Source organism: Engraulis encrasicolus, chromosome 4 (assembly GCF_034702125.1).
Source record: "Engraulis encrasicolus isolate BLACKSEA-1 chromosome 4, IST_EnEncr_1.0, whole genome shotgun sequence".
NCBI lineage: Eukaryota > Metazoa > Chordata > Actinopteri > Clupeiformes > Engraulidae > Engraulis > Engraulis encrasicolus.
In genome coordinates this window covers 3,035,001-3,042,500 of record NC_085860.1, presented here as the reverse complement: position 1 = coordinate 3,042,500, position 7,500 = coordinate 3,035,001, and the positions used below count along the sequence as shown (strand labels likewise).

The following is a 7,500-nucleotide window of genomic DNA, read 5'->3' as shown; positions in this document are numbered from 1 at the left end:
CTGGCAGAAGGGGGAAAGGCGTTTTATTTTTCTTAAATACTGTTGTTTTAAGTCTGCAACATGTTATAACATAACATTTTCTAAAGTTTAATGAGAACCCATGGAGCATGAAGTGCACATCAACTGTCAAACATAGTTTTGAAAATAATTTGTAGTAATCTCTGTGAAACTCAATGTTGTGTGCCAGATGATCAAATGGATTATACTATGTACTTATTACATGCTGAACATCTATAGATACTTCCATAACCCACACATTCCACCTCAGACCACATTTAAGACGTGGTGAGAAGAGCATGCCAAGTCATTTGACAATAGATGATATCACATTTCAACTCCTCAATGACTGAGTCAGCACACTGAGGTACCTGAATACCCTCTGACTTACTGTAATAGTTGTGATTTTATACACAAAATGACCTTTCATCTTGTAGCTTTTCAGTTAGATTCAGTTCTGAAATAGGAGCAAAAGACTGCTCTTAAGCCCCACAGCAGGTATGAATTGTTGAAGCAAATCAAGGACTTTGGTTGCTGCCTAGTTTGTCTGATGTAGTTGGAAATTGAGGTACTGTATGACTCAATTTAGAACCACCTGAAACCACATGCAATCGGGTATTGAAAAGTCAATCTTTTTCTGTGCATCTTTCTTTGCTATATTGTTGTCATCAACTTGAAGAGAATAGGACTTTGTCTAGACTTTGGAGTTTGAAAAAAGCTGGTTTAACTTTATGTAACCGCCAGTGCAAATGATGCTGATGTAACTATCAATGTAAACAAAGCTCTTTTGGAAGTTGGTTCTGTGCATCACTTTTTTAAGGTGTGGCTTTAAAGTACTTAAAGATGGAAGTGTAGAGAGGTAAGAGGGCCACAAACAGACATGGAAAAAGTGAGTGATTTGAAAAGTAGTGCAAAAATATTAAAGAAAAGGATAGACAACGCTAGGGAAAATCAAGTGAGGGAGTTGGTTATAGAGAGAGAGGAAGACAAAGACAGAGCGAGAAAGAGATGTGGTGAGAGAACGAGAGAGACGGAGTGAGAGAAAAAGAGAGAATGACTGGAGCGAAGAGAGTGCAACAGTTGCGTCTCAAGACTGCAGCTCTTCTCTGGTCTGGACTGGACAGGCAGGCAGGCAGCAGATTGCAGATTATATGATCCGACAAACAGTAGTGGCTAGTTGAGCCCTGGTGGTATTTGTGTTGGATGGCACTCCTGGGCAGTAATGAGAGCCATGTGTCTGCCTGCCTGCCTGCCTGAGGAGTATTAGAAGTATCTCCCCATGTGACCCACCTGTCCTGCCGGCCTTTGCGCAGCAGCAGCTCCTCATAATACTAACCTCATGTCGCGATCCCTCGGACAGCCCTTTAGCCCCTCAAGACACCGCAAGCTGTGTTGTGTTGTGTTGTGTTATGTTGTGGTGTGGTGCGGTGTGGGGTTTAACTGAAGCACACACTGGGAGCGGGAAGACAATCACTCCAGGGCTCTCGAGATTCTCAAGGGGCAATGTATGTCTAAACAGAAACCGTGAGTGGGTTTTTTGGGGGGCCTCTGAGAGGGGTTAAGTTTGACAATGACAAAAGCTTAATTGAAACAAAAAGAAAATGGCAACCAATTGATGGCCAGTTTATGCCTTTTTTGCACACTTAACTTGAATATTTTATTGTGTCGTATCTGTGCTGTCTTGTCTGCCACTGTTGATCATACGTATGTTTGAAGATAGTCTGAAAATGATTTGCCTAGATTCTTCGAGTTAAACATCCAGTATATTGGGGAGCGTAGAGGGGGCATTTCTATTACATAAGGAGGTAAAATATAGTAGACCATTATATGTTTGGAACGGAATGTTTTCAGCACTGTGTTCCAATACAGTCCTTGCAACAGTAGCTGACTGCCTGCCATCGTGTGCAGTGACACATATAAGGCAAAGCTTGTGATGTCAGTAAAACCAACGACTGAATGCATTTCGGTAACCTGAGTCCATTTGTGAGGTCCACTGTCTTCCAGATGTCCTTTGCAGAGAGACGCGTTTCTTTACACACAGTATGCCGTGTAGCCTGTTTAACGTGGCACTGAAGAGACATGAATTAAATATGTTTGGGTTTATGTGAACTTTTCATTTGATGTTAAGCAAAACATTTCACTTGAGAGCCATCTAAAGTCTTTGGCGTTAAGTATCCTGTCTGGAAAGATGGATGTGAGCACCGAGGATAATCCTAATGCAATCTTTCACCAAATGTATGCACTGACAGAGCAAGAGGTTTTTCCAAGACTCTTTTATATAAAAAAGTTAATTGCATGAACTGGTAACAAATGTATGCATTGATTGGCCACATACTGTACGTGCATTATTTTCCCTCCTCTCCATTCAAATGTCTTCATTGATGACATTTAACACAGTCATATTCAAAAGGCATGCAAGAAGAAAGAAAGTCTTTGAAAGGAAAGTGATGTCGTCCACAGGATTCTGAGCAGCTTGCATCCTATGACTGAACTATCCACCTAATTGTCCCTGTAACATTGCAACATTGCACAGTATATCAGTGGCTGGCAAGTATGGAGGACATACTGTATGTTGATGAACCTTTGCTCTTCTGCATTGCAGCCTAATGCTGGTGTGTCAGCACTGCACCGTGTGTGCATACTGTAGCTGGATTCGAGCGGGTCAGAGATGATCCTGGCGTGCATAGTGAAACAGCATTCCAAAGAGGCTAGCTAGCACTCAACCGTTCTCCTCTTCCACCACCCCACTTTGTTCCTGCACCCAAGGTTTGATTCAGAGGTGCAAAGAGCTCTTGAACATGTCAACCCCCCCGACCTCATTTTTACTTCCATAGCCAGCGTTTTCTTCAGAAATTTGGCTGGTCAAGGTTGTGGGGGGTATGACACATGACTGTCACCATAGAAAAGGCATTGCTGTGCAGTGTCATATGAAAACCCCCAAAAGTGTGCATTTTTGGTGAAGTAACTTTAGAAATCAGGTTCACAACTCAAAATGTTAATCACTTTAGGGGACCTAGTCAAGGCGGCAGGTGTTTGTTGTAAAGGTGACCGCCTTAACAATAAAGTGCTGTGGGAAACCCTGATAACAGTGAGCAATCCATGACACATACAGTACAGATTTTGGGTCTGGTGGTCACAGTGCTTGGTAGTGCAGTTGTCTTGACACAGGAGGCATGGGTGACTGTTATTCTCTTCATGAAATAGCGTGTGAATACATCACAAATATACAGACAGTAAGAGACCTGTCAACTGTCAACCCTCAAGGACTGGCAGATCCTTTCCGATGAGTTCTTAGAGTGTACATTACATTCTGATCTGATAGCCTGAGAAATTACGAGGTCAGGGCTTTCACATCCACATCGTACTGATAGGCCTTGGAGGTAGAGTAAATAGGTGATGCTTGTTTGAATTTGCAGTACCATGAAGAGAAATCAAATAAACAGACATGATGTTCAGTCAAAATAAGAAATTGACTCAGAAGTGCACCTCAACTACAACCCTATTATTGCTCTATTTTTATCTACTCAGCTGAATTGCGGAAATTGAGGAAATAAAAAAAAAATGAATGTGAGAAATGCGTGGCACATACACCATAACTGACACAATGGTCACAATGCACTGTGTGTCTATGTGTTCAGAAACGGCTGTGTCTAAATTCAAACAAATCTGCCACTCTGCAAAGCCCCTCTGCTCTGCTCTTGTGTTACCCCATCCGCGCCGCGCCGCATGGTCCAGCAGACAGCTGCTCCCAGAGCAAGTCTGAGGGGTCAAGTACCACTGGCCCACCACAGAGCCACCTGTTGCACTGCAATAATGTACGTGTCATGTCAGCTCCCCCGCCCCCTGTTTTGTTCAGCGCATGGAGTATCTAATGCTGAAGTGTCAGACTTCTTTAAAGCACTCTCCACCAACTAGATCTTTTTTTAACACGTCGTCCTAATGACTTCATATACCAAATACAGTCTTTCAAATTGCACAAGTGAATGGGTAATCATATCCTATAGACGTTTTACTTGTCAAAACAATCCATAGAACGAGTTTTGGGCACAGATCCAAGTATATGTCCCATTTGAAGGATCAGCAGAAAGCAGACGTTTGCCCCCAAAAAGTGCTTTCTCATGTGGAGCGGTGACAGTGAGGGAGCTTGCAGGTGGCCTTCAGTGTCTCCATGGCGTGCAGTGACGTGTCCGTGCATTCCAAGCAGCGCAAAAAAAGATGGCTGGCAAAAGTAATCTCCAGCGCGCATTCATGCCGCTTGTCAGGCTGAAGGCATATTGCTGGATTGGAACAGGCCTTTTGTTTCGCAGATTTCTGCAAAGCCGTGGAGCATCTTGAACCGCCCCGAAGCGATCAGCGAGTTATTACCTTTTGGGTTTTAGGGTGAGGCCGCTTGTGTCTAGCTTGTAGCCACATGCCCCTACAGTCTTTGTTTTTCATCCAGACAACACCACATCAAGGTAACACAACACCGGTTAACGCAGGTTAACGTCCAATCGGTTGTCTTCCTACTGTGCTGACCCATGGAGCCATGCACTGTGCGTGCGTGTGTGCTTATGTGTGTGTTAATTATCTGACTGAATTGAATAGCAATAAATACAACACCCTGCTAAGGTAGCCTAATGCTTGTAAAGGATTTAGTAATGGATGTTCAGTTCATGATGTGGCCCATCAACATCTAACTTTGAGACATTGCTGTGTAGAGAGGCAAACCTCTGTCTTTCTGTCTTGGAGAGTAGATGTGGCCAGAATTCTTTACTCATATGAACATACATGACCACTGTCTGTTTTGCTTGCTCCCACGCTAACAACCCTGCCCTTGAAGCAATGCCCTCTCTTTGACCATGGGCACGTAAAGCAACACAGAGGGGTTTTTTCTGACCTTAAAATAATGTATTCTAACTGGTTTAATCTTGTAACATTGTGAAAAGCACTGAATTCTCTTTGCCACCCACTTTGGACTTCAACCGCATTATGCACTTTTGGAGGAGCTGAGCATCTCGTTGTGGGTCTTCTTGAGAAACAACTTCTTTTCCAACCTGTGGGGCAACTGTAGCCAAAACATACTTGGTATCGCTTTAAGTAGGTACCATTTCATGGCTTGTCATAGGAGTCCTTGAAATGGCTTAATACCCTCCAGTGCTGAGGCCTGCACAGCAGTCTTCCGAGTGCACACATGAGCATATGCGTTTGTGCTGTGTCGTGAGAATCGACGGAATGCTCTAACAGCTGTGCAGCTCTCTGATTGGGCGGCTGCCATCACTAAATAACCCAATGATATGCCGAATTTGTCACCCTTCAGAGAATACTGGCCTTTGTCTTTTTTGCACAGGCTGTTTTGTTATGCAATTCAGGGCACCTGGGCAGGAAAGAATGATTTAGGCTTGTGATTTATGATAGCGACCAGGAGCTGACCTCCCACCTTTGCTCTGGTGAATAGAGACTTTCATTGCATAGAAAAAATGCATTTGTATTCAGTCTTGTTAAAGTAGATACACTATATTTTTGTCCACCGCGGTTGAGATGAGGTGAGACAAGAGAGAGAGAGAGCACACGTGCAAGCTGAAACGCCAGACTGGGTTGGTGTGTGCTGGCCCCAGACAGGATTTTAAACTCATGCTTATATTAAGTCACAGTTAATGTATTGTTGCTGTTGTCTCTCCCCTCAGTATTTTTCAGTTCACTGCAGTACATATGGCGTAAAGGAAAGGATTCGGCCCACCTGGGCTACATTTTCTTAACAACCAATCGCAGACAGAAATTGAAGGCACAGCCAATGGGATTACAGTTTAAACAAAGCGCCCACCCGTTGAGAAGTAAATGTGTCTGGTCCATCTCAGGCAATTGGTCTCCCATACAGAGAGTAAAATGTAATACTTCATTGTGGCCCATAGCCTATACCTTAAGAGCAAAGGTCAACTACGTTAAAAAATGGCATTTATAGCCATTTCACTCAGCATGGAGAGAGGGGGAAACTTTGAATTGTGGTCTACGGAAATCAGGCCAAGTCTCTTTTTTCCAGTTGGTTCCTGATGGATATTAACATGTGTGGTCTGTTAAAACTTTTAGGACTGTTCAAAGATTTACTGATGATAGCGAGTGAGTGCACGATGTGTACCTCCAGCTCTGTCCTCTGCTTTTGTTATTTTGTTACCGTCTGGGAAAAAAAGGTTTCATTTTTAATAGAGAGCATAGTTTGTTTGCCTTTCTTCAGGCCAACGATGATTCAAATATCAATTCAATTGCTTTGTAGGTTTCTGCACTGTATACAATTGACTAATTAGTCATATCTGGAAGTAGCATATCTAAAGCAGTACCTGGTTTACATATTTGTCTGGATTTTATTTCCAGGTGCTAGACTCGTTTCCTTCTCCGAACTGATCTTGTCATTCGTGATGGTGGCCTATTTTTTGCGTCAGTGACCTTGCCCACTGGCCATTTTTTAATAGAAATAAATGTTTAGAAATGATTAAATGTTCATGACTATGTGAGGAAAGCACTCTGTTTTGTATACTGCATTTTTAAATCTGGATCAATGACAATGCAATATATTTGTATTTGCACTGTAAAATAACTATTTTTGTTTTTGTGTTTTTCCTCAGGTCAGATTCATGTTTCCCAGATTTGTCATCCAGTGAGAGATTAATGCAGGGACAAAGATAAAAAAATATATGTGAGTACACAAAACCACTCAACATTTTCACATGGTATAATCTGCTGTACACTTAAAATGCTGTTACTTACCTGTTGTCATCTTGTGTTGTTGAAGAAAAATAATTAGTAGTGTATCACAAAAGAACACTTATGCATTTGCATTAGCTGTGGCCGTATAAAATGTGTTGCTTTTTGCTTTACAATAAGCCTGTCCAGTACCTTAAGTTTATTACATTTTCTGTGCTATGACATCATTACTTGCCTTAATTTGAAATGCATGGATCGTCACACAGATCTTTTACCTCACTTGCCAGCGTTTGTTGGTAGTAGCATTACCATGGTAACTGCTTTATTGTTTTCTTAGAGGTACACAAAATAATCAATGCCCTCTTTCCTGAATCATTTTAACACAGTCATGGTTGAATATTACTGTAAGATTTGCATCTCAATTCTCAGTATTTGCCAAATGGCTAAAAAGCCTATACAGAGAGATATAGTCAAGCACACCCATGTATACGTCACTAAAAAACCTCTGTATAGACCTCCCTGGAGAAAACAGGATTGCTACAAAGAGCTTCACTGTACCAGTTCGGAATTAAATTGGCCGAAGTTACGGACTGTGGCTGCAACTATGGAGAATGTGAGCTTCCCTTGTCCCCGGCCTCAGTCAACGGGACACTTTATGACATTTTTATGAAATTTTTCAGGGACCCCTCCATATATCACATTTCAGTGTGGTTTGTTTGCATAAAAGGTGTGAGCATACTCAGGAACTATGAATGTAACTCTATATAATAACCTGCTAGGGTGCTCAGACCAGTCACGTACCCATATAGCACTCCCTCACTCACC

The 7,500-nt window shown here is 42.3% G+C and overlaps 1 protein-coding gene across 6 annotated transcripts in view; it reads left to right on the top strand.

The window, feature by feature from the left end:
* LOC134447179 (transcription factor Sox-6-like) overlaps nucleotides 1-7,500 on the top strand; it is an 85,652-nt gene that overhangs the window by 6,065 nt on the left and 72,087 nt on the right. For all 6 annotated transcript variants that reach the window (XM_063196521.1, XM_063196526.1, XM_063196520.1 and 3 more), the window contains exon 2: nucleotides 6,597-6,667. The gene's annotated coding sequence lies outside the window, so the exon portion shown is untranslated. The remainder of the gene's footprint in view (nucleotides 1-6,596; nucleotides 6,668-7,500) is intronic.